Here is a 27,847-nt window from a genome sequence, read left to right on the forward strand (position 1 = left end):
TGATCCGCTTGGGTAGTTTTAGGAATAAGAGTCAGCAGGGTTGAGTTTATACCTGGCCATATTCTTTGATTGATTCTAGCTTCCTCCACCACTTCTAGAACTTCTTCAGCAAGGAAATGCCATCCTGCTTGGTAGAATTCTACCGTATACCCATCTGGGCCGAGGGCTCTGTTCCTTTTCATGTTCCTGACTGTATCCTCCACTTCCTCCATTGTAACTTTCCTCATTAAAGCCAAATTCTGTTCTTTGGTTACCAGTTTAGGGATCTCCCTCCTTATCTTTGTTATAGCTTCTGATCTATTATCTCGAGTTTCCTTTAATAAGTTTTTGAAATGATTGACCAAAACTTTTTTGATTTCTTCACGCTGGAGGACTCTCTGGCCTTCTTGATTTTTTATTAAGAAGATGCGGTTTCTTTGTCTATGCTGTATCATTGCTTTATGGAAGAGCTTAGTATTATTTTCCCCTTCTCTAAGCCACTGAACCCTTGACTTTTGTTTCCATAAGATCTCTTCTTGTTTCCTTCTTTCTTCTAGCTGGTTTAATATAATTCCTTCTTCCTGTATGCCTTCTAGGATATCCATCTGCTGCAGCTCTTCCATTCTATGCTCCAGGCGCTTTTTCTCTTCCAATATATTTCCAAATTCTTCTTTATTCCACTTTTTTATTTTATCTTTCATCTCCTTTAATTTGAGTTGAAAGGTGTGCATTTTGTTTTTTCCTCTTTGTTCACTCTTCGTCCACCATTCTTCAAGTTTCTCTAACAGTCCCTCATTTCTTAACCAAAAAGCTTCAAATCTAAAAGGTTTGTTGTTTGTCTTTGCTTGAGATCTATTTCCATTTTTATCGACCAATGATCCGATCCTGCTACCGGAAGGATTGTGGCTTCTACAAAAACGTCTTTCATCATTATTTGTTCGGAAATTAAGAATCTACCAAGCCGAGATGCTATTTGATTAACTCCCCCTCTTCGGTTGTTCCAAGTGTGGTTTCCATTTATAGTTTGAATATCAATCAGTCTCTGCTCCCTTATCAAATCTCCAAATTGTTTCATTGTTTTATCCATTCCCCTTAGCCCTCCTCTTTTTTCCGCTGAGCTTTTAATCAGGTTGAAATCCCCTCCTACTATCCACTGCCTTCCAGGGATTAGACTTCTCAATGCTTTTAGATTTTGTAGAAAGTTTTCCTTTTCTCCTTGGGTATGGGGTCCATAAACCCCTGTTATAATAATCTCCTCCATTGTTCCTATTATCTTTGTTGTCCCTGTTAGAATTCTTGGAAAACTTATCCAATTGCTTAATTGAATTTCTTCAGGGTTCCAAATTATTACCAGACCTCCTGCGCTCCCAATCGCATCCTGTCCCATCATTTCATATCTATTCTTGTTTCTATTCAAAATGTCTCTCATTTTCTCAGTACTTATTTTTGTTTCTTGTACTATCATTATGTTGGGTTTTTCTTTTTTCAGTCTTTCATTTAAATACCTCTGTTTGCCTCTACTGTTGAGGCCTCTTATGTTCCAGCTTGTGATGATCATCGCAGAAGTTTCGGGGGGGTTTGGAATACCTCTGAGAGAGGTATAACTCTTCCTGAATTTACTAACATCTCTCCAACTTCTTGAATTGTTTCACTCATTGTTCTTCTACCTCTTTTTTTGCCTCCCTTGCCAATGCTGCTCATTCCTAGATTTTGTGTTTCCTGCTTCCCCATTTTCCCATCTTCTCTATCTTCCATTATTCCTTTTTTCTCTTTATATCTTTGAAAGGCTTCTTTGTACATCTGTTTCTGATCCTCTGGAATAAATCTTTCATCGAGCCTCTTCCATTCCTGCAGAAGCTTCGTCATTACTTGTTCTTCTTCTTCTCCTTTTGTTTTCTGTGGATCTATTTCCATTCCTCGTTGATCCTCTTGGTTTTCTGTTGGGCTCTCTATCCTCTCTTGATCTTTATCCATTTGATCTGTCTCTTTGTCTGCGTTTTCCTTTATGACTTCCATTCCTTCTATTTCCTCCTCCTCGTTCTCCTCTGTTTCTACTTCTTCATCTTGCAGTATTTGGAACTTGTTTTGGGATTCTATGTTATGTGTTCCTTTTTGTTTGCCCGTCTGAGTCTTGCTGATTCCTCTTTTTTTCTTCTTCTGCACTTCTCTGAAGTCCTCTTCCTCCTTTCCTGATTTCTTTGCTGCATTTCTCCTCTCATTTTCAGCTTCCTTTTCCTTTTCTGCTAGCGTGATAGGGCATTCTTGGTATAGATGGCCATACTCATGGCATCTTCTACAACGAAAGGGAATGTGTTCGTAGTCAATTGTTTGATGCCAGATCTCGTCATGATATTCCAATTCTATTGTATCTGGAAGTGGCTCTGTGATGTTCATGTACGCGCATATTCTTGCATATGTTGTATATCTTCCCCTCTTTGTCGATTCTCCCACTTTCACAAACGATCCTATTGCGTTACCTATACCCTCAAGTATCTCTGGGTCCCAGAATTCTGTTGGTAGGCCAAAGAGTCTGATCCATACCGGTGCTGCTAGCATTCTTTCCTTATCTGGGTTGTAACAGTCTACCCACTGCCTCATAAATAATCCAGCATTGTTCATGAAGTAGGGTCCTTCCTCAAAGATCCTTTCCCTGTCTTCTAGGTTGGAAAATATAACTGTAAAAAATCCCTTCGCCCCCAACTTTACTTCCACATGTCCTTTTGGTTTCCACCTTTGCTGGATCCATGTAAGAAGGTCTTTCTCTGCTGGCCAGTATCCTACAAACTTACAGATCAAAGCATAATCCTTCATGTAACTTCTATATTTCTCTAATCTGTTATGCAGAATTACAAACCTGGGTTTGTTCGTCGCCCTCGGCAGACATTTGCTTGTTGCTCCCATTCTCCTTTGCGCTCCCGCTGCTGAGGTTTCTCCTTCATTTGTTCTGTCTCCTTCCTTCTGCCGTTCCTTTCTCGCTTCCCCCGTTATCACTGCTTTGAAGGAGGGGATCTCTCCCCTCCCCTGCTCCATTCCCATTTCTTTTTCTCAGATCATGAGTTTCTGTTTATCCCCTAATCCTTAGGTTTTCGTCTTTTCCTTGCTTTCTTATGCTTTTGGATCTCGCACCCGGGATCTGTCCTGGTGCGTTGCTTCCGCACTCAACAATCCTTCTTCCCTTCCTTTGACGAAACCCTCGTCTCTAGGTAATGGATTATGTTAAAAAGTTACAATGAAATAATATAACATGTAATAATAATGGTGTTGTTTAAATGTTCTTAGAGTTTTTTTATAGGAATGATTTTTTTTTTTTTTTTTGTTAAAAGTTGATTTGTGTTGTTTAAATGGAGTTTTTGATTATATATATAGATTTAATATTTTGAAAAAATTTAAGGCTTTTGCATTGTGGGGAGTTGACAACTCAAATTTATAATTCCAATAATAAATTGGAAAAACACTTTCAAAATATTTAAAGATATACTAAGACTATAAGAATGTTATTTAACTTCATTTTAGAATAATTTATATTTAAGTATAATTTTACTAATAGACTAAATGTCTTTAAATCAGAGAATAGAATTTGTTGAGAAATTGTGATTTTTGTTTTTTAAAATATATTTTTGAATACTCAAATAAATTGGATATAAATAAAGACACTCAATCTATGCACTCAAACTAATATGTGACCTAAAACTTATTATTTTTAAAATCTATATCATATTTTAAACAAAATTGATTTTATTGAAAAAAAATCATTTCATCAATAAAATAGCTACTAATTTATATTTATATTATTTAACAATATATATTATTTAAATCTCCCATATATCTTATTCAAATTTCTGCAATAATGATGTACGGAAAAGGGAGATATAATACACGGATCTCAAATTATGTAAATATACACAGAGTTCCGCCTGATTATAGTAAAGTGATGTAAATGCATTCCTTTCGAGATCTCTATACTTATTCCAAGAAATTCAAATAACCCTCCAATACTTCCAGGTAATCGTAAATATTACAAAATTGATTGAAATTTTAAAAATGACAAAACGATGGTAGTAGAAGAACATCTTCTGAAGAAAACTCACATAAGAAAATTACGTTACCACAGAATAAAGCGACATTTCAACAGATTTTGACTATCAGAGCAGGCGCTGAAAGCCTTATACAGTTTTCTTGGCAGACCTGAGAAAATCAGAGACTAAAGGTAATTTGAAAAGGGTTTGGAAAAATTGTTTGCGCCATCCCTAAGAATTAAATGTCCATTTAAGGTTTTCGCGGATTCAATGATACGGATATCAGACCTTAACCATAATCTTTGATAAATAAATTTCCATTATTTAAGTTTTAAAGTGTTCGCCATTATCTAAATTTTCTTCCTAGATATTTAAGTCTTGTTCTCAATCTTTACTAAAAGTTCTTCCGAAAATCCTGTATTTTGTAATCAAACTGTCAGAATGCCAAATAGCAGCGAGAAAGTAGAAATTCTAAACTTTCGAAGTTCGAAACAGAAAAGAACATATATACACCTGCTATCAGCTGAACACAAAATGCCAGTGAATTTGAATGACATTTTGCGCAACCTTCCAAATATTTATTTCGACAAAAGCTGAATCCTCCTGGAGTTCGCTGCCATGGCCATATCTCGCCACGTATGGACGAAATTGAAGAAAACGAGTAGAAAATGTACTTTATTTCGAATTTTTGGCGGAACAAGAGCTGCAATGGTCCTCTAAACGCCAAGGAAAAAGCACGCCAAGTCAAAATCTTGCCAAATTGCCAATACTATTCAAAATTTGGAGACATTTTGGCAATCGGTGTAAGAAATTTGTTGTAGGAATACATGCTTCGAGGTGTATATTGTTCGCCATTATCCTGTGAAGGAATAAGTAAAGACCTACAACAAATGTCATTCTCCAAATTGGACGGTGCATATCGTGTTAACGTTCTGTCCCTGGTCTCCGCCGTCTGATTGCTGACTATGCGAGTTCTAAAATGCGTGGCAAACAGCTTAATGGAAATAAGGCTATTCGGTAACGGTAACGCTACGTCATCAAAAACTCGACACAGTTGAGCACGTCATTCAGTCTTGTTTTTTAAAGAATCGACCATGAAACGGGAATACTTGCCACGTAAGCAGAATGGACAAAATACCGTAACTTTTCAAACGTTTGCTTTTTAATTTATTTATGAAGTTTTAGAATGGACAAAATACTGTAAATTTACTTATGAGATCGAGTTGCACTAACACTTTTTTGGTATATCAACCTTAATAAGGGATTAATTGTGATCGTTTAAAATTTTATTTTTACCATCAAAAATTTTATTTATAAGATAAAAAAGGAGAGAGAAACACTTTAAGATGAATACAGTTTTATTGATTTAATAAGTAAGGAAAGTTGGATGCTGGTTAAATGTTATAGAAATGAAAACAGATGTAAATAAGAGAATATATAATTTAACAAAAAATGTTTTTCATCTACAATCTTTTTAGTATAATCTTTTTAATTTTCATTATCTTCTTATATGAGTCAAAACATAGAGATAGTTCGAGTTAGGAAGGGTCCAGTTGATCTCATCTTTCTTATACCTTTAAAAACAAAATTAGTTGTAATCTTTGTAATTTTTATTATCTTCTTATATGAGTCAAAACATAGAGATAATTCGAATTAGGAAGGGTCGAGTTGATCTCATCTTTGTAATATCTTAACTTCCTTTTACCTTTTACCTTCTAGCTCCTTATCATCCCATAATTTATCCATAAATTACATCAAGTTAATTTTTCTTAAATTCAATTATTTATTACATTTAAATTATTCAATAATATTAAATTATATTAAAAACTATAAAAACATATTAATTATATTAATTAAATTAATAAATTAATTTAAATTACTATAATTAATATTAATGAATGCTCGCTCATTACATCCAAACAAAAGGAATCTACATTACCAAATTGCATTCGATGTCTATGAAATATTTAAAAATTGGCGGCAAAAAATTACGAGGACTTCAAACGCTAAATCAGATCAGAAAACGGAAGCAAGGGAATTGCAAAAAATGACTGCAAAAGTCGGGAAAAAGATGAGACTGATTTCCCAGAAGAAAAACAAATGTCGAAAAGAGCTCTGAATCTCCTGCAAAACAAGGAAAGTCGATCATGGAATGAAATTGAATTACTGTTTAATCTTTACCGAACCTTGTTTTAAAAAGGCAGATATATCCTCAAGAACTCCATGTAATCGTTGCCGAAGCCGTATCGTCAGGCATCAGACGCGCAAGACAGGAAGTAAACTACAACGAATCACCGCATAAAATGGTAAATATTCTGAATTTAATTTAAATTTGAAATCAAAGATCTATAACAACATTATGGCGGCAAAAAAAATGATCTTCCGCGCACAAGTCACAAGAAAACTACATTCCGACCAAATGAAGGGATCCTGGCAGTTGAAAACGTTGTCTTTTTTCTTTCCAGTCCAAAGAAATCCACGAATTAGTTAGTTTGACCAGGCTTTATAAAACTAAAGTCGCAAGGTTTAGGTCGAAATCTAGAAGAGAATCGAATGTTTTGGCGAATTCTTTACGCTACTGATACGGAATTTCAGACTGTTACCACATGTTTAATAAATAAACTCGTATTTAAACAATTTTGTGTAAGATTTAACGTTTTAGTCAGTTTTCAAGCCTTTTTCTATGGCATTTAACAAATCCACTACCAGTTAAAGGTTTTTGTCCACAATCTTTGCCAAAACTACTTCCGAAAATCCAGTAATTTTCTCCAATTGTCCAAGGGATCATGGCAAGAGTCGAATCGTAGCGAGAAAGTAGAATTTCTATAACCTTCAAAGTTCGGCCAAAAGGTAGACTGAAGACAGCTTGAATCCTCCGGGCTAGCGACTCGCTCGGGAAAAACTCCAGAGGAACACAAAACGGTAGTGAAATTTAACGGTATTTGCCCAAGCTTTACTAAAAATCTGTCTCGAGAAACGCCTTAGTCTCCTGATTTTCCCCGCCACAGGCAAACTCCTGGACGAACGCACAAAATTGAACCAAAAGGCAAAACGATTGTGCAAAACGAGAAGAAAAATATAGCTTACACCGAATTTCGAATGGAAAAAGAGGCACGATGTTGCTCTGAACGCCGCGTAAAAGGCCACACGGTTCAAAATCTCACCATAATTCCAAAAACGGCGCCAAAATTTTGGAGAAGTTGCGGCAATCTGTCTCCAAATCAGCAAATTACATGATTAAAAATTCCCGAAGAAAACCATTGCCAGTTTCCCTGCCCCTGAGGTCGTTTTCTTGCGAGGGCATGAGAACAAACAGGTCTAGAACCGAGTTCATCCTCCGCATTCGACGACCAAGATCGTCTGAACCGTTACCCGTCGTTCTCTTTCGTACGGTTGCCAACTGTTTGAGGGCAAAATTCTTGCTTGGCGGACACGTGTAAAGAATAATTGATCATTTCCATTTAGCAATAGATTTAATTTTTATTTTTTTTTTCCCTTTCATTTTTTTAAAAGGTAATTTTTTTTTTTTTTTTTTTTTTTTTTTTGCTATTTTATATAGATATAAGGGTTTGGGTTGCAGTTTATTTAGAGAATGATGGAGGAAGATGGAGCTAATCCAAAAATAATATACAATCTACAACCTCAAGATTAAAGGAAATACTCCCTACCATATCCTATTGATTGAAGCTAGTCTTTCCCCATTGAAAACATGACTATGACTAGGTATCTAATGTATAAGAAGACGCTTTACAACATGGAAGCCAAAGAGGTTTTCAACTTCTAACTCTAGTCAAACCCCCACCTCCACCTCAAGAAGGATGGCATAAGGATGCCTAGTCTTGGCTAAACTATTGGGAGCTAAAAGAGGAGATCATATTGAAGAATAAGGATAATATGAAAAATATTATTACTTCTAAGTTTAAGGATAAATTGTGGGAAGATAGGGAGTTAGAGCAAAAAATGAGCTTTGGGTATTATAAGGAGGTGATCAACCCCAATTTAGAAAACCATAATTATCTTTCCGTCTTGACCAATGCTAATAAGAAAATGAGTAGTGTTAAGATACTAATTAATTCTCATGAACTTATAGGTGAAAGATGGAGCTGGTCAAATCCCAAAACACATTGGGAGGAAAGACTCTGTCACCTTTGAGATACTAAGAGGGTTGAAGATGAAAACCACTTTCTCTTGGATTGCCCAACTCTTACTTACACCCATTCTAATTTTCAAAATCTTTGCCACACTACCAACCTTCTTGAAGGTGATCTAGAAACACTTCTCTACTTCCTTTTCGACAATATAAATAAAATGTTAAAAAATCTTAAACAATCTCCTACTTTCTTAAGATCATTTTAATCAAATAACAAATTTCCAAATATATTTAATTCTAAAACCATTATTTTTATTAACTATTATAATTATTTTTAAATTTTAAAAATATCTCTGAATTTTAAAAATATTTGTTTTATTAGACATTATAAGATATGTATTTAAATAATTAACATTTAGATAAGTATGTTTGTTATTCCATAATCTTTGAAAGCAAAAAAGCCCAAGAAAAACACACGAAAATATTATATGCTATGTCATCAAAAACTCGAGCCACGTCAAGGAGATCGGTACTCGAATGTGATAACTGTCCTTCAGTACTGTTTTTCACTCCGCGTTTTCTCTCGTGGTAAATTAGTTCATTTTAAAGAATCGACCATAGAACGGGAACACTTGCCACGTAAGCAGAATGGACAAAATATTGTAACTTTTAAAACGTTTGCTTTTTTATTTATTTATGAAGTTTTAGCATGGACAAAATACTGGAACTTTACTTATGAGATCGACTTGCACGCCCCCTTCGCGTTTCGGGTGTCTCCAACATCTGTTCGTCTAACGAACATATTCACATCTTTTAAATCGTAGGAAATGTCAAAGGTGATATTGATGATTTCTTTTGTTTTATTTTATTTTATTTTTTAAATAAAATGGTAAGTTAAGTTAAAATGATATTGGTTCAGAAATTTTATTATTTATTTATTTAGTATTATTAATTTTAAAATATATTGGTATGATAATTTATATATATTTTTTATTTCGATAAAAAATAAAAAATATATTTTTTTAATAAAAAATTGAATTAAATATTTTAATAAATTAAAATAAATTTTGAAGTAAATATAAAATGGAATTTTATAAAGATTAATAAAAAGTATTTTACATTCAAATTTATTAAAAGAAATCAAATTATTTAATTTTCTTTTTCTTTTGTAATTTAATTACATTAATTGTATGTTATTTATTATTGTTAAAGATTTAAAAATTGTATTTTTAGAAATTTAATTCTTCTTAATATTTGATACATTCAAGTTTGATTTATATTTTTTTATTTTTTGTATGTTGTCATATGCATATATAGATACATAGTTATTGGAGTTGTGAGTTTTTGAAGTTTCTCAAAGCCTTTATAACGCTTTGATTGTATAGAGTTCACCCATTAAACTTGTGATTTAAAGGAATCCTTATAGGATTCTAGACAAATTAGATCGAAAAATAAATTGAAAAACTTTTCAAAAAGTAACACTCAAAGACAACTGGATAGTTATTTGTTTTAGATATTTACATAATAATTTATTTATTTTTTGTTATCGTGATGATGATGATTAACATCCAATAAGAATAATGTTGTATATCAGACCTTAATAAGGGATTAATTGTGATTGTTTAAAATTTTATTTCTATGATAAAAATGGAGAGATAGAAACACTTCAAGATCATTATAGTTCTATTGACTTAACAAGTCAGGAAGGTTGGATGTGTGACAAACGTTATGGAAATGAGAACATATGTGAGTAAGAGTCGGGCAATCTAAAAAAAATGATTTTACTCTTCAACCCTCTCAGTATCGCAAAGGTGGTAGGTTTTTGCATCCTAGGGTGTTTTAGGGACATTCCAACGCCCGATTTGACTATGAAGCTCATGAAAATTACTTCTAATCTTTGCAATGTTCATTATCTTCTTATACTGGTCAAGATAGAGAGATAATTTGTGTTAGCAAGGGTGGGGTTGATCTCATCCTTGTAATATCTTAGCTTCCTTTTCCCCTCTAGCTCCTTATCATCCCACAATTTATCCTTAAATTTGGAGGTAATAGTATTTTTAATACTATCCTTATTCCCCAAGATGATCTCCTCCTTTATCCCCCAATGGTTGAGCCAAGATTGGGCATCCTTATGCCATCCACACTTGAGACGGAGGTGGGGTTTTTGGCTAGAGTTGGAAGCAATTTTGGGAAACCTCTTGGCTTCCATGTTGTACATTAAGTACCTAAACACAACCGTGCTTTCAGTGGGGGAAAGGCTAGCTTCGATTAGGAGGATATCATAGGGAATGTTCCCTTTAATCTTGAGGTTGTAGGATATAAATTGCTTTTGAATCATCTCGATCTTCCTCCATGAATCTCTAGATATAATGCAACTCCAAACCTCACATTCATATAAAATAACAGGGTTGATGAGAGTCCCAAAGTGATCCATAAACTATCATGGATATTCCACTAGACAGTTCGTCACAACAGATCTGATAATATTATATTAAAATTTTGAAATTCTACACTAGTACCCCTTTATTAAACTTCAAGGTTTACAGATTTAACTGTAATTAGTGCATGCATGTGAATGGAAATTATGCAGAAACATAGAAAACGACAAAATAAGCTCACGCACACATATAAGACACAAAATATGCTCTGGGAAACCATTTCGGGAGAAAACCCAGTTGGAAGATGAGGTCACTTCGCTCCGTTTCTTTGTCTAGAAATATGGCTGCAATTACAAAGAAGTAAGACCTATGGTCCATGGACTGCTATGGTGCAAAAATCCTTTGTGTGCTCTACCTCCTATCCCCCTTGGCTATCTTTACCTAACTATGGAACAAAATGCTCTCGAAAGAATGGAATGTCTCTCCTCCTAGTGGCTCAGTTATAACACAACCCGATAACCTATTAGTGGTTAAGTTTGACTACATCAACTCTTAACTAGAGTTACAATAAATACCCTTCTAGAGTCTTTTACATCACAAACATGTGCATAGCCCATTTTCCATTAATAATGGGGGTTGATGCGATATCCTCTCGAACCATGGTGTTGAAAACATGAAAGTCAACTTCTGAGTGGCATAATTTTTCATACAGACTCTGATTGATGTGCTTCTTTCACTGTTTGAAATATATTTGTGTGTAGAATAACATTAAAGGGTGTGATGCTTTTGTGGTAAAGTTTTACCCCCAACAAACAAAGTTTGATGCCTCAAAATTCTCTTAGAAGGTTTTAGACCTTGTTTTGCCAAACTGGGTCCCACAAATAAAAACGGTCCTGTGAGCCGATTCCTCCATTTTTTCCACTCTGAATCCATCAAGATGAATGAAAAGCAATATAAGGATCTAATTTAGATCACACCTCCCCATTTTGTAAGGATTTTGGTCCCCAAAAGATTCTAATGAATGAGGTGAGGAAAAGTTTCTTCTACCTTCTCTTCAGTGTACCATTTAGCTTTGCCTAGAAGTTGTCCCTTCAACACAATCTACCACGGGTCATGCTACGCCTGTCTTGTAGTTCTGGACCTTTTCTGCAAAATTGTATCTTCTATCAACTATGCCTGAGCATCGGATGCCAAATTCTCAACAGAAGGTAGGACCTATTCCTCTTCATGGTCTAGCATGGAAGCCTCATAGAGTTTCAAATTCTCTACATTCACAATTGAGTAAATGTGCATATATGGTGGTAGAATGAGTAAATACGAATTATTACCCACCTTTTTCAGTATCTCAAAGGGACCATACATTAGAGCCTTCATTTTCTTACTAGACCCCTTTAGCCTCTCCTTGTTCAATTGTAGTCATACTCTGTCCCCCACCTTGAACGATTTCTTTTTTCTGTGTTGATCATGCCTAGCCTTATGCTTCTCCTGTGAATTCTGCAGTATTTCTTACCTTTAGTTGGATCTACTTGATCTTCTCTATAATTTTTTCAGGCCTTAGAGCATCTCTTGTAAAATCTTCTGTTACTCCTCCTTACTTCCCATATGTAATATCCAAAGGTGAAGGTGGAAAATATACAAAAAAAGTCTCAGATGGGGACTTTCTTGTAGAAATGTGGATTGCTCTGGCGTAAGAATGTTGTATATATATTATATTTTCATCCCAGGTCTTCGAATGCTTTTGGTTGTATCCACTCAAAAGCTACACCAAAGTCATGCTGACTACTTTTGTCTACCCATGTGTCTATGGATGGAATGTTGTAGATCTATTCAACTTTGTGTCCATCTTCTCCCACAATTTAGTCCAGAATGCATTAAGAAATCTTATATATTTGTTTGAAATGATGCTCCTTGGTATCCCAAAATGCACTCAGACCTGTCCAAAGAACAAGTTTGCTGCTTCTTTCCCACTGGTGGTATTTTTACAGGGCATCAGAACGCACATCTTGCTAAACTTTTCAACTACCACGAAAATCTAGTCATGTCCCTTCCTGGTTGTCAATAAACCTCCCACAAATTCTATGGAAATTCTTTCCCAATGACGAGTAGGTACAGGTGAGGAATGATATAGACCCTATTTCCTGTTTCTAGGCTTATTGGTACAACAAAGCATGCATCCTCTTATGAACCTAGCTACCTGCTCTTGCATCTTGGGACAACACACATACCTCTGCAAGTTAGCCACAGTCTTCCCTACACCAAAGTACCCTGCAACCTGGGAGGTGTGGGCCTCTCTAATCAACTACAAACACTCACCTTTAGGAACACATAGCTTATCCAACTTGTACAGTAACCCATCATAGAGATGGTAGCCAACAATGTTGTCGCCATCGTGCACATGACTTTGACTCTGCCACCACTAATACAACTCCTTGAAGTCCTCATCCTCTAAAGATTCCTCTTTGTATGCATCATGGGTGAATGTATCCATGTGAATAGGAGTCCCCAAAGCTATGATATTTGATGTGGGTGGACTTGAAAGCATATCAGCCAACTTGTTTGTGTTGCCCTTCTTATACTTGATCACCAAATGAAACTGTTGTAAAAACCCCATCCACTTGTAATTCCTGGTCTGTTGTAGCTTACTCTAGGTCTACAAGTACTATAATGACCGATGATCTATGTGGATTATTGTATCCTTTCCCATTAGATAATTCTTCCACTTCTTCACAACTTGCACCATGGCACAAAGCTCCTTGTCATAGGTAGGGTACTTAAGAACTGCCCGACCAAATACTTCAGAATGGTAGCATACAAGCCTTCCACCCTGCATAAACAAAACTCCCATAACATACCCACTCGCATCTGTCTCCACTTCGAAGGGTCGTTGTAAGTTTGGTAATGCCATAACTGGTCCTTGATTGATCTTCTTCTTTATCTCCTCGAAAGCCTTATTCTGACCTTTTCCCCACTAGAAACTCTTGCCACTTGCTATTATGGCATGGAGTCATGTTGTTACCATTGAAAATGTGGGTATGAATTTCCTCAGGTATTATGGTGCCCCAATGAAACTCCTGACCTTGAAAACATTAGTAGGCACTAACCATTTCATGATGTCTTCCATCTTGGAAGGATCTATCTTCAGTTCTCCTCCACCAATCACATACCCCAAATACACGAAAGATTGTTGTGCAACATCACACTTCTTGAGATTTTCTAGAACCTGGTGCTTCTTCAATGTTTCCAAAACCTACATCAAATGTGAAATATGCTCCTCCTAGGTAGAAATATATACTGGTATATCATCCAAATAGAAAATAACAAATGAATTTATAAAAGAGCGTAGTACATCATTCATTAATCACATAAATGTAGCTGGTGCATTACATAGGCCAAATGGCATGACTAACGACTCATACAAACCTTGTCTGGTTTTGAAAGTGGTCTTCTAGGTGTCTTCGTATTTGACTCAAACTTGGTGATATCTAGTCTTCAAGTCTAGATTTTTTTCAATCCCTTGTAATCTATACACATCTACCAAGTCCCATCGTTCTTTGGCACAATGATGATGGGTGACCCACATGGTGATGTACTTGGTTGAATGACACCCTATTCTAGTAGTTGCTGCATTTGTTTCTTCACCTCACTTGCTTCTATAATAGACTACTTATATAGCCCAAGATTATGTAATGTGTATTTTGGCAATAGCGGGATCTCGTGCTCCACTTCTCTCTTAGGTGGTAACCCTTTAGGATCTTGTAAGACATCCCTATATGTATGTAAAAACTCCTCCAATTGTTGCTTCAGTTCTTAGTACACCCCTCTAGGGATGTATTTCCTCTTATTGACCCCTTTATAGACTGACTTTCTCCTAAAAACAATAAAACATACTTCTTGTTGGAACTGATCAATTTCTTGGCTTGGTTGACACTTACCAATGAATATTTTTACTTACCAATGTGTGCATTGATGATGGTCGATTTTCCATCCTTGAGGATCTGATACTGGTTAACTCTCATCATGAATATTTCATCTTGCTTTTACATGTATGGACTCCCAAACATGACTCCACACACATCAAGGGGAACCACATCCAGATCTACTTCATCAATAAAGTCAACAGTGATAGCAAATCTAATTTTGCACTATTTTGTTACCTTCAACTCTACATCCTTATTTACCCATCCTAGTGGATATGGGTTTGTATGATCACGAAATTCTAACCCCAACTCCTTGACCAGCTCTGCTGTAATGAGATTCACCTGTGATCCTGAGTTAAACAAAGCATCAATATTTTTCTTCTTGACCTGTATCTTTATATGGGAGAGTTTGGTCATTTCTTTCTCTTTTTATTATTGAAGGTTACTCAGATTCACCTCATTTTTCAATGATGCACAAACAATATTCTCATCCAAATTTGAGATGCTTTCAACTTGGTTGATCGAATAAGTGTCCAATATATTCTTCTTCTTATTATCTTTCTTCTTGTTCTTCAGGTTTAGCTCTATATGCAAATTTCGACACTTCTTCTCTGTATGGCCATCTATGTTGCAGTGGTTGCTAGGGTATTTTCACTTGTGTGTTGTGGTTGTCGTCTTTTTAGATCTTCCCCATTTGTTATTCTTCTTCCCTCCTTATACGCATCATGTTGTTCCTTCTACTTCGATCCACTTGGTTGAGCATTTTTCAGGCCTATGTTCTCTAGATATTGTGCTTGTACACAAGCCTCGTCCACCGATTTAGGCTTGAACAACATCACTTTCTCACACAGATAGTAGTGCAGACCCCCCAAATACTTGAGGAGTACATTTGGGTTCTTTGGTGAGATACCAAACATTATATCCATCATTCTAAATTTTGTGGTGTACTCCTGTAGACTTTTTCCCAAATTTTGCCTGAAATAATGCCACTGGATCCATTGGTTTTCCACGTACCCAATGGGATATAATTGTGAATTAATGAGAATTGTAAAGTCCTCCCACTTAGTCACTAGAGGTTCTACCTCCAACCTTAGGGTTTTTTTGTGACTCTCCCACCAAGTTAGTGCATGGCCCTCCCTTTTCAGCCACACAAATGAGATCTTCTATCCTTCCTCAATTTGATGGATGTTGAAATAAAATTCTAGTTGTTGAAACCATTGGTTCAACTTCAGAGCATCAATCTCACCATGGCATGGCTTGAAATCAACTTTTTCTTCCATTTTAAAAAAGGATTGATTCACAACACTCTAACCAGGTTGACCTTTTCCCAGTTATTTCTTCGGCTAGTTCTCAGTTTCTTCCCAATCTCCTGATCCCCCTTCTTATTTGTCCTCTGCATTTGAACCCCCATATTCTCCAAATATCCCAAGCTTATTTCTTAGGGCTTCCATGAGGAGGTTTAAATTGGGATTTATATCTATGAATTGTTGTTCCAGCAGCAAAAACCTCACCTTTGCAGGTGTTGAAAAATGTGCAACAAGAAATGTTAAATTTAGAATGTGCTAAAAATAGACTTGCTAAAAATAACATGTCTAAAAATAGCAGTTTGGCCAGTGAGGTCATTGGCAACATTGGGTGAGAGGTGAAACTGCTAAAAATAGAGAGTTCTAAAAATAGCATTTCTGGGCCCCTTCCTATTTATAGCAATCCCTAGTCTATCTATAGGAAGTAAAATTAATTTTGGTCTTAACAGCAGTTGGAAATATTAATTAATTAATTCAATTGAGTTAATTAGTTAAGGAAATTCGAATGTGAAGTCTTTGTGAGCATGCACATGAGTTGTCCCATTGATTGAGGAATTTATCCTTAATTTCCTCCACTGATTGAGGGAATAAGTATGAGTTTTATAATGAGAGAATCAATTGACTTAGTTTTAACTAGTCAAGCCTAGTTAGATTATTTTAACAAGTGGTTAAAATAATAAAATATAGTTTGTTAATGCTTGCATGCATGAGACAACTATTATTTTTAATAACTAAGAATTCACTCATGGATAATTGTTGCATGTCAGTTCTATCAGAGACCCAATTGAGATCAGATGTGGGACAATGTACTATCAGATGCTTGGATATTTCTAGCAAGTATTCCTTGCATGGAGAAGGATCTATTATAGGAGATTGGAGGAATTGTGGCCTATATATTGAGGCCTAGGTAGTCCATGTTTTTCATCTTCTGAATGAAGATCATCAAGATCTTTTGATTACAGAGAGAGCAAGATAGCTATTGAGCTGATTCTTTTTGTATGTTGTTGAGGATCTACACTTGATTGATAATACATGGTTGGGGTTTTATGCTGGTGCTTTCCCCTGGATATATCTTGTGTTATGTGTGATTATTTCTCTTGATCAGTTATGCATGTTTCTACTTGATGTTTCTTATGAATTCGATTATGCTTCCGCTTAATGTTTTGTAGAAGTAGAACAAGTATTATGCTTTAGGACATTGCATATATCGGTTTGTTCTACAAGTGAAATTTCTACATGGTATCAGAGCACAGGTGATCAAGCAAGAACAATATACTAGTAGGAGAAATTCGAAGTTTATTATTCGGATATAGATCTCAAGTTCTTATCACATATATTTCATCGATGGCGTTCTATGGTTTGAGGCTTCAGTATGCCCTTGATGGCAGCTCAAACTATATAGCTTGGAAGGATCGCATGGAGGTAGTTTTGGAAGATAATGGCCTTAAGGATTTCATTGATCAAGAAATTCCTAAGCCTACTGACAAGACTGAGCAGGTGGAATGGAGGAAGTGTGTGGCTAGAGATAGGAGAATTATCTTGGAGGGAGTGTGAGATCACATTGTTTTGAGCCTCCATGGGAAGGAGACTCCGCATGCAATGTGGAAAACATTGAAATATTTATATCAGAATAGCAGTGATCAGAGGAAGTTGGCACTGAAGGACAAACTTTGAAAGATCAAGTGTGAAAGGGATGAGACGGTCTCTATGTATCTTACCAAACTCATCACATGTAAGGATGAGCTTGGAAGTGTAGGGGTCATGACATCAGATGAGGATATGGTGAGTCTAACACTCCTTGGCCTTCCTAAGAGCTGGCATAGCTACCAGGACTCAGTGAATGGAAGGGAGAAACTGCCAGATTGGAACAAATATGGTCGGATTTGATGCAGGAGGAGATCAGACGGAGCACCAGAGACAGTTATTCATCCATGCATGATGAGGAGAACTATGCCTTAGTGAGTAGGGCGAAGAAGTGGAAGGAGAAGGTTTCTCTTTCCGAATACAGTTCTTCCAATGATGGGAAGAAGGTTGACAAATCGAAAGTGCGATGCTTTCGTTGTCATGAGGTGGGCCATTATGCTGCAAATTGTCCACGGAGGAAATCCAAGAAGGGTTCTAGGGAAGGATCTGAAGGTGAGGCACTTGCTTCACAGTTTGAGTTGGATTTCACACTCTTCGCATGCATGGTTTCATCCATGGTGGGAAGTGGTTGGTTTCTTGACAGTGGAACTTCTTTCCACATGACCGGCAACAAGAGTTTGTTCAGTACTTTGGAGGAGAAAGATCTCCAGATACTCATAGCGATGGGTAATGATAAGAAGTATAGTGTCTTAGGTGTAGGCATGGTTATTTTTCAGAAGGAGCATGGAGCTCGCCTTACCTTGACTAATGTCAAGTATGTACCAGGACTGAAGAGAAACTTGGTGTTGATCGTGATGCTGGAAGACAGAGGCTATGATGTAGTCTTCAGTAAGGGCAAGGTTTTCCTTAGACACATCATCACTAGACAGGTGAAGTATATTGGTTCGCGGGTCAAGAACCTGTATGCTCTTGAGGTTCAAGATGCATGCAAAGCCTTGAGTAGCAAAGCAACTAATGGAGATTTGGTGGTTGAGAGGGAGGGTATATTACCTCTCAACATGTAGAGCCAGAAGAAGTCTTAGACGATTGTGGAGGAGCCACAATTGGTGCAACAGCTTCAGGAGGTTATGGAGCAGCCACAACAGGGGAAGCTGAGTGGAGATCGAGTAGAGACATTTACTCATGCAGAGACCTCCAGTAGGGGGAAACTTCGAGCCAGGTGGGTTGAGGGATCACATGCAGCCATACCTCCAGGTAGGAGGTGGGGCGATATAGAGTGATCGTCCCAAGGAGGAGGGGCAGGATCCTTGAGGTACCCAACTTCTTGGATGAGACCTTGCTACAGGAGCCCTGATGTGGAGTAGCAGGAACTGATTGATTGGGTAGAGACAGATGCGGATGGAGCGGCAGAGAGAGCGACAGTGTAGGGAATCCCAGGACACCGCATAGCTAGCAGGCTGCAGCAATGCGAGAGGCACAAGTGTTTTTCACAATGCTAGGTGGCATAGAGAGGTGTGCAATGGTGCGAGATGCATGGAGATTTTGCAGTAGCGTAGATGTCAGAGAGGGAGCACTTGCCAGCAGCAGGTAGAGCTTCAGCATCAGAGTATGTTCCTAGCCCAATAGAGTGGTCAGTTGGGAGTGCTTTTTTTCCAAGTGTTGTTGGAGCAAGTGGACTGCGTAGATGTGTTGCATGCAGAACATACCAATGTTACAGGATCAGGTTCGAGAGAAAACCTTTCTTATTGAGAGGGAGTGTTGAAAAATGTGCAACAAGAAATGTTAAATTTAGAATGTGCTAAAAATAGACCTACTAAAAATAACATGTCTAAAAATAACAGTTTGGCTAGTGAGGTCATTGGCCACATTGGGTGAGAGGTGAAACTACTAAAAGTAGAAAGTTCTAAAAATAAAGTTTCTGGGTCCCTTCCTATTTATAGAAGTCCCTAGTCTATCTATAGGAAGTAAAATTAATTTTGGTCTTAACAGCAGTTGGAAATATTAATTAATTAATTCAGTTGAGTTAATTAGTTAAGGAAATTCGAATTTGAAGTCTTTGTGAGCATGCACATGAGTTGTCCCATTGATTGAGGAATTTATCCTTAATTTCCTCCATTGATTGAGGGAATAAGTATGAGTTCTATAATGAGAGAATCAATTGACTTAGTTCTAACTAGTCAAGTCTAGTTAGATTATTTTAACAAGTTGTTAAAATAATAAAATATAGTTTGTTAATGCTTGCATGCATGTGACAACTATTATTTTAGATAACTGAGAATTCACTCATGGATAACTGTTGCATGTCAGTTCTGTCAGAGACCCAGTTGAGATCAGATGTGGGACAGTGTACTATCAGATGCTTGGATATTTCTAGTAAGTATTCCTTGCATGGAGAAGGATCTATTATAGGAGATTGGAGGACTTGTGGCCTATATATTGAGGCCTAGGTAGTCCATGATTTTCATCTTCTGATTGAAGATCATCAGGATCTTTTGATTACAGAGAGAGCAAGATAGCTATTGAGCTGATTCTTTTTGTATGTTGTTGAGGATCTACACTTGATTGATAATACATGGTTGGGGTTTTATGCTGGTGCTTTCCCCTAGATATATCTTGTGTTATGTGTGATTATTTCTCTTGATCAGTTATGCATGTTTCTACTTGATGTTGCTCATGAATTCGATTATGCTTTCGCTTAATGTTTTGTAGAAGTAGAACAAGTATTATGCTTTAGGACATTGCATATATTGGTTTGTTCTATAGGTGAACTTTCTACAGTAGGATCATGAAGGTCATTTACAGATTCGTCGACCATGATTAGGGTTTTATGATTTTCGACCCAGCTGACCTAGATCCCTTGTAAAATTCAAAATATACCCAAATAAACTTGATCTAATACCAATATGATTCGTAAACTATCGTGGATATTCCACTAGACAATCTGTCACAACAAATTTTATAATATTATATTAAAAATATGAAATTCTACATTATTGCAGCAGTATTAAACTTCAAGATCTATAGCTTTAACTATAATTAGTGCATGCATGCGAATGGAAATTATGCAGAAAAATAGAGAACAAAAAATAAACTCACATACACACATAAGACACAAAATACACTCTAGAAAACCCTTTCGGGAGAAAACCCAACTGGAAGGTGAGGTTGCTTCACTCTCTTTCTTTGTATAGAAATATGGATGCAGGTACAAATAAGTAAGGCTTGTGGCATGTGGGATTGCTATAGTGCACAAATCCTCTCTGTGTCCTCTACCTCCTATCCCTCTTAGCTATCTTTGCTAAACTACGGAACAAAATGCTCTCGAAAGAATGGAATGTCTCTTCCTCCTAGTGACTTGGTTATAACATAGCCCAATAGCCTACTAGTGGTTAGTACATCAACTCTTAGCTAGAGCTACAATATAGAATAATATAGAGTCTTCTACATCAAAAACACGTGGCTAGCCCCTTTTCCATGAATAATGGGGGCTGACGCGACATCCTCTCGAACCATGGTGGTGAAAACATGAAGGTCAACTTTTGATTGGGATATCTTTTGCATACAAACTTTGATTGACATGCTTCTTGTGATGTTGGAAAGATATGTGTGTAGAATAGCATGAAAAGGTGTGGTGCTAAAGAGACAAACTTTTACCCCCAAAAAATGTCATTTGATGCCTCATAACGCTCTCGGAAGGTTCCAGATCATGTTTTTCCAAATTTGGTCCCGCCGATAAAACGGTCCTGTGAGTTGATTCCTCCACTTTTTCCACTATGAACGCATCGAAATGGATGAAAAACAATATAATGATCCAATATGGATTACAAAGAGAACCCTTTTTTAGCCCCAAGTCCATATATTAGCCAACTTACAATTGTTTTCAAGCTCATAATAAGCTTTATAACCTACAATAATCCTTTTTTCAATGTTATAATTCTAGTTAAGTTGATGATGAATATCAATACCTAAATATTTGTAGGAAGAAACCTGCCCCAAGTGATTGTTATCATAGATGAAATTACCATGGTTGATCTTTTTGGATTTAATTATCATGACTTTAGTCTTGTCGGTATTAACTGTCATAACCATCTTGGAGTAGTAATCATGGAGGGTCTTAACCTACATGTCAAGATTATCAAAGCTTCTATCTAGAAGAACAAAATCATCAGCATAAAGGAGAAGAGTAATGACCATACCAGCGAGCTCGGGCCACTACAACCTGCAATTTCCAAACACTCTTCTAACTTATCAATGTAAATTCCAAAAAGGGTGGGTGATATGGGACACCCCTGCTTAACCCTAATATTGCATTTAAGTTCTTTAAAACACCCCTTGTTGGTTTTAAGCTTGGAAACAACATTCTTGTAGAGTCGAATTATAACAATTCTTAACTCGGGAGGAACCATTATCTCTTCAAGTCTTTTCCATAGCTTATCCCGAGGAACATTATCGAAAGCTTTTATAATGTTAACAAAATAGAAAAAGAGACCAGTTTTACTATAATGACACTCCTCAACAATGATCTTAAATGTAACAAGATGATCAATGGTCGAGTGATGTCTCCTAAAACTAGATTTCCCTTTAGATATTTTATCATGCCTTTCAAGCTAGAGTCTAATATTCCTTTCCAATATGAGCCCATATAGTTTGGCTAAAATATTTCTAATCATAATGATCCTCTAGTTAGAGGGAACACTTTTGTCCCCACTTTTAAAGATAGGCACAATAAGGCTTTGTGTCCAAATTTTAGGGAAGTCTTTATTTACTGCTAGATTGAGAAGATTGTGGATATGGGGGATGAGGATAGACCTTCCCAATTTGAAGATTTCAGCTTGGTATCCTTTAATGTCCCTAGCTTTCCCATTAACAAGTTTCTTAATCCTGAACTCCACATCTTCCAAAGAAAAGATATCCTCCTTTATAGGAGTGTTTAAATCAATGTCCATAGTGGTTGGAGAGTCATAAATCTTCTTAAGATACATATCCCAGTTCTTTAAGGGGATCGAATGATTGTATTTAGTTTTGCGAGAAAGTACATTCCACCAAAACTTTCTAGGCTCATGTTTAGAAAGGTCAATAAGATGCTCCTATCTCTTATTAATCTAGGGCCTTTTATTCCTTTGGATAAGATATTTCTATATACTAATGTTTTTGATCTTAATAGTCTCATTAGGAGTGTATCTAATCGCTTTCCTAGTAATTTTACAGTCCTTATCATACTAAGGGTCGGAAGTGTTTTTTTTTTGTTTTGTTTTGTTTTGTTTTTTTTTTGTTTTTTTTTATAGGACACCTCAGTAGTGAATTTGTTAATGGTTTTGGAAAGGGTTGTAGTAAAATTGTATTATATTTCATCCATGTTATTATTATATGTTGGGGAGCCTAAACCCCTCTCTAAATCCTTTAAGAAGAGATCTATGCTACTTCTATCAAATGGGTGTGCACTTGACTCTCACAGATATTTTCAGTCAATTTAATGTTCTTAAATTGTAAGCATAAATTATCGACCAGGGCAGGTAAACTGATGAAGTGCAAGTGCACTGTATGTGATAGAAGTCTTTTGTGTCATTAAGGTGATTATGTTATCTAAGTTAATTTCAAACTCTAGAATTAGTGTTGAAGTGATGTTATTATCTATACTAGGATGTTATTCCTAAGTTTTATTTGATTATCCTACATGTTATTTCTAGAATTAGTTCTGATCGAATTGAGTTTTTAGAATGATTGAATAATGATTTTAACTCTTTTCAATAGATGTGTTACGTTAATCTTCCTTTCAAATTATCAATTGCTTTTGGATTTTTATGCTGCAACTTAAACAAAGCTAACTATGAAAGTATGAAATGAAATAAAGAAAATCCTAATTTATCAACTTGGAAATGAAATGTGCTTGAATTCAGAAGCTGAGAAACACTGCCACTCTTATCTACTATGATTTTATTTTAATGCAAAAAGAAAAATAGAAATGAAATTACTTAGTTTATGCTTGGTATTAAGCAAATGAAATGAACGATATAGAAAGCAATCAAATGAACCTAGTCACAATTTTCATTGAACTGCGACATCCATGAATTAAATCTATGACATAGAAATTGAAAAGGAAAATCTAATTACTATGAATCAGAGACCTAATCTGCGTGCAGGGGCCCTCCATGAGGCATTCAGGCGCCTTAGATAAAAAAAACATAAAATATATGAAATAAGAACTTTTCATTAAGAAAAAAAGAGTTCTACAGGATGCTCAAACTACATACGGTGGCACACGCATTACACAGAGCTGCCAATGTTTTTATAGAGTTATTTCTAACAATGCAAGAAATTTAAGCCTATAGGACTTCACTATAGTCCTTATCAAATCTAGATCATATCACTTATTTGTATATTTGCTATTGAAAAAGAAAATTGATGGAATATCTTAAAATTCAGACTCTGTTCCAGCACGCTATCCTGCTGTTGAACACCATGGTTGACTGTGTTATAGTGCAAATCTCCTGGTGAATTAGCTCGAGTAAATATGAAGAAATCCATGAGAGGATCATTCCCTATCTACCCATATACTCCTTTTCTAAGTTGGCGTACTCGAATCCTATCAACAATGGAAGTGGCTGCAGATCTGTGGATTAGTTGCAGAATCAGATCAATTCTATAGTTGCATGTAAACTTTAATAGAACAATAAGGCATATTGACAAAATATGAAAAAGAGGACGCATGAATGTTTACCTTTTTAAAACCTTATGTTTTCTGCATTTATTTGGATGACAGTGGTAGGAAAAAGGAGGTAAATATGGACAAAAAGGATGTCAAGATAAAGCAGTTCTGGGACTCTACAGAAAGGTAAAGAAGATGCTCTTGTCTCTTATTAATATAGGACCTTTTCTTCCTCTGGATAATATATTTCTATACACTTATTTTTCTGATCTTAATATTCTCATTAGGAGTGTTTCTAATCGCTTTCCTAGTAATTTTATAGTCCTTATTATACTAAGGGTCGAAAATTTTATTTTATTTTTATAGGACACCTCAGTAGAGAATTTTTTAATGGTGGTGGAAAGGGTTGTAGTAAAATTGTATTATATTTCATCAATGTTATTATTATATGTTAGGGAACCTAAACCCCTCTCTAAATCCTTTAAGAAGAGATCTATGCTATCAAATGGGTGTGCACTTGACTCTCACACATATTTTTAGTCAATTTAATGTTCTTAAATTGTAAGCATAAATTATCGACCAGGGCAGGTAAATTGATGAAGTGCAAGTGCACTGTATGTGCTAGAAGTATTTTATGTCGTTAACATGATTATTTATGTAAGTTAATGTCAAAATCTATTAGTGTTGAGGTGATGTTATTATCTATACTAGGATGTTATTCCTAAAATTTAATTGATTATCCTAAATGTTATTTCTAGAATTAGTTCTGATTGAATTGAGTTTTTAGAATGATTGAATAATGATTTTAACTCTTTTCAATAGATGTGTTACATTAATCTTCCTTTCAACTTATCAATTGTTTTTGGATTTTTATGTTGCAGCTTAAACAAAGCTAACTATGAAAGTATGAAATGACATAAAGAAAATCCTAATTTATCAACTTGGAAATGAAATGTGCTTGAATTTAGAAGCTAAGAAAGATTGCCACTCTTATCTACTGCAACTTTATTTAAATGCAAAAAACAAAATAGAAATGAAATTACTGATTTTATCCTAGGTATTAAGCAAATGAAATGAACGATATAGAAATCAATCAAGTGAACCTAGTCCCAATCTTCATTGAACTACAACATCGATGAATTAAATATATGAAATAACAATTGAAAAGGAAAATCTAATTAATGTGACTCAGAGACCTGATCTGCACGCAAGGGCACTCCACAAGGTAGTCAACCGCCTTAGATCAACAACACATAAAATATATGAAATAAGAACTTTTAATTAAGAGAAAAAGAGTTCTACATGATGTTCAAACTACATACGGTGGCACACACATTACACGGAGTTTCCAATATTTTTATAGAGTTTTTTTTAACATTATAAGAAATTTAAGCCTACAGGACTTCATTATAGTCCTTATCAAAACTAGATCATATCACTTATTTTTTGATTTTCTGTTAAAAAAGAAAATCAATGAAATCGACTCTATTCCAGTTCATTGTCCTTCTGTTCACCGCCATGGTTGACCGTGTTATAATGCAGATCTCCTAGTGAGTTAGCTTGAGTAAATAGGAAGAAATCCATGAGAGGATAATTCCCTATCTACCCCTATACTCCTTTGTTGAGTTGGCGCACTCGAACCCTGTCAACAATGGAAGTGGCTGCAGATCTATGGATTAGCTGCAGAATAATATCAATTTTGTAGCTGCATGTAAACTTTAATAGAAAAATAAGGCATATTGACAAAATATGAAAAATAGGACATATGAATGTTTACCTTTTCAAAACCTTATGTTTGCTGCATTTATTTGGATGATAGCGGTAGGAAACATGAGGTAAATATGGACAAGAAGGTTGTCAAGATAAATCAGTTCTAGGACTCTACAGAAAGGTAAAGAAGATGCTCTTATATCTTATTAATATAGGACCTTTTCTTCCTTTGGATAAGATATTTCTATACACTTATGTTTTTGATCTTAATAGTCTCATTAGGAGTGTCTCTAATCGCTTTCCTAGTAATTTTACAGTCCTTATCATACTAAGGGTAGTGGTAGTGGAAAGGGTTGTAGTAAAATTGTATTATATTTCATCAATGTTATTATTATATGTTAGGGAGCCTATACCCCTCTCTAAATCCTTTAAGAAGAGATGTACGCTACTTCTTATCAAAATGGGTGTGCACTCGACTCTCACAGATATTTTGCATGTGGCTTGTATGCATGACAAGGTTGAGAGTTAATGATACATGTATGTGGTCAGGGTTGGGTTCGTGATCTTTTAGCAGTTCAAAGTTGTCAGACCAGGAGGTAACTCCTCAAATCCAATCTTGTTATTCATTCAGGTTGTTCATTACCATATACAAGAGGGAGTGACTATTCAGTTCATCTCCTGATGACTCTCCATCTTCTCTATTATTTATTTACACTAATTATAGTTGTTCACCCAATCCCTATGATTAGGTGTCAACATTCCTCCCCCCTTAGTCTGAAGGGATGTTGGTAAGTCCAAGCATCGTTTTGAATCTTTCAAGATTTTCTCTTCCAAGCGCTTTCGTGAAGATGTCTGCAATTTGCTCATTAGTAGAACAATGGCAGAGATGGATTGTTTTGGCCTCAACATGATGTTGAATCAGATGATATTTAGTATTGATGTGCTTCGTTCGATCATGGAACTTTGGTTCTTGGCCGTCTTTATTTCCGAGGTATTGTCAATCATGAGTGGAGTCGATTGTACTTGTTTTACTTGCAAATCTTCAAGAACTTTCCTGAGCCACATAATCTCTTTTGTTGCCTCAGCTGCTGCCACATATTCCGCCTTTGTTGCGGAATCTGCTGGAACTGATTGTTTGTGTGACCTCCAGGAGACAGCTCCTGATCCAAGACTCATAGCATAACCTGAAGTAGATACCCCAGTTTCTTTGTCTCCATCGAAGTTTGAATCAGAGTATCCAATTAAGCTGAAGTCGCCCACCTGTGTATACTTGATTCCAAAGTCTTGAGTTCCCTTCAAGTACTTTAGTACTCTTTTTGCAGTAGACCAATGTTCCTCACAAGGCTTTTGCATAAACTTGGAGAGGATTCCAACATCAAACAAAATGTCTGGTCTGGTAGTAGTTAAGTAGTTGAGACTTCCTACAAGCTGTCTATACTTTGTTGCATCCTCAAATTCTTTTCCTTCAATGGATGTGAGCTTTAAGTTTTGTTCCATTGGAGTAGTCAGAGGATTGCATTCAGTCATGCCAAACCTGTTCAACAGATCTCCAATGTACTTCTTTTGAGAAAGGAATATGGACTTCGGATGTTGAGTTACTTCAATACCAAGATAGTAATGAACATAGCCCAAATCGGTCATTTCAAAACCTTTCCTCAATTCCTTCTTTATGGATGCAATGTAGCTCTCATTGTTCCCTTTCATCAAAGATCATCTACATATACCACAAGATATACAACTATTTTGCCAACCTTCTTGACAAGCAAAGTTGCGTCATCAAGATCATAATGTTTGAAATTGAGTTTCAGAAGATGCTCAGTTAGTTTTTCATACCAAGCTCGCGGTGCTTGTTTGAGGCCATACAAGGATTTCACAATTTTGCATACTTTATATTCATGTCCTTTCACAACAAATCCTTTAGGTTGGGACATAAAAACATTCTCTTTTAGATCTCCATTCAAGAAAGCAGTTTTTACATCCATTTGATGGACTTTCCAACCATTCTGAGATGCTAGGGCAAAGAGTGTTCGAATGGTAGCCCATTTTTCTATGGGGGAAAAAGTCTCCTCATAATCGACCCCTTCCTTCTGTGAAAAACCTTTTGCCACAAGCATGGCTTTGTTCTTGTGAAGTGAGCCATCAGCTTTATACTTGTTTTTGTAGACCCACTTGCAACCAATTGGTTTGGTTCCCACTGGAGGATCGACCAGCTTCCAAGTGCCA

This window comes from Pinus tabuliformis, chromosome 1_1, assembly GCF_031772625.1.
Source record: "Pinus tabuliformis cultivar Carrire ecotype Pingquan chromosome 1_1, CPIR1, whole genome shotgun sequence".
Lineage (NCBI taxonomy): Eukaryota > Viridiplantae > Streptophyta > Pinopsida > Pinales > Pinaceae > Pinus > Pinus tabuliformis.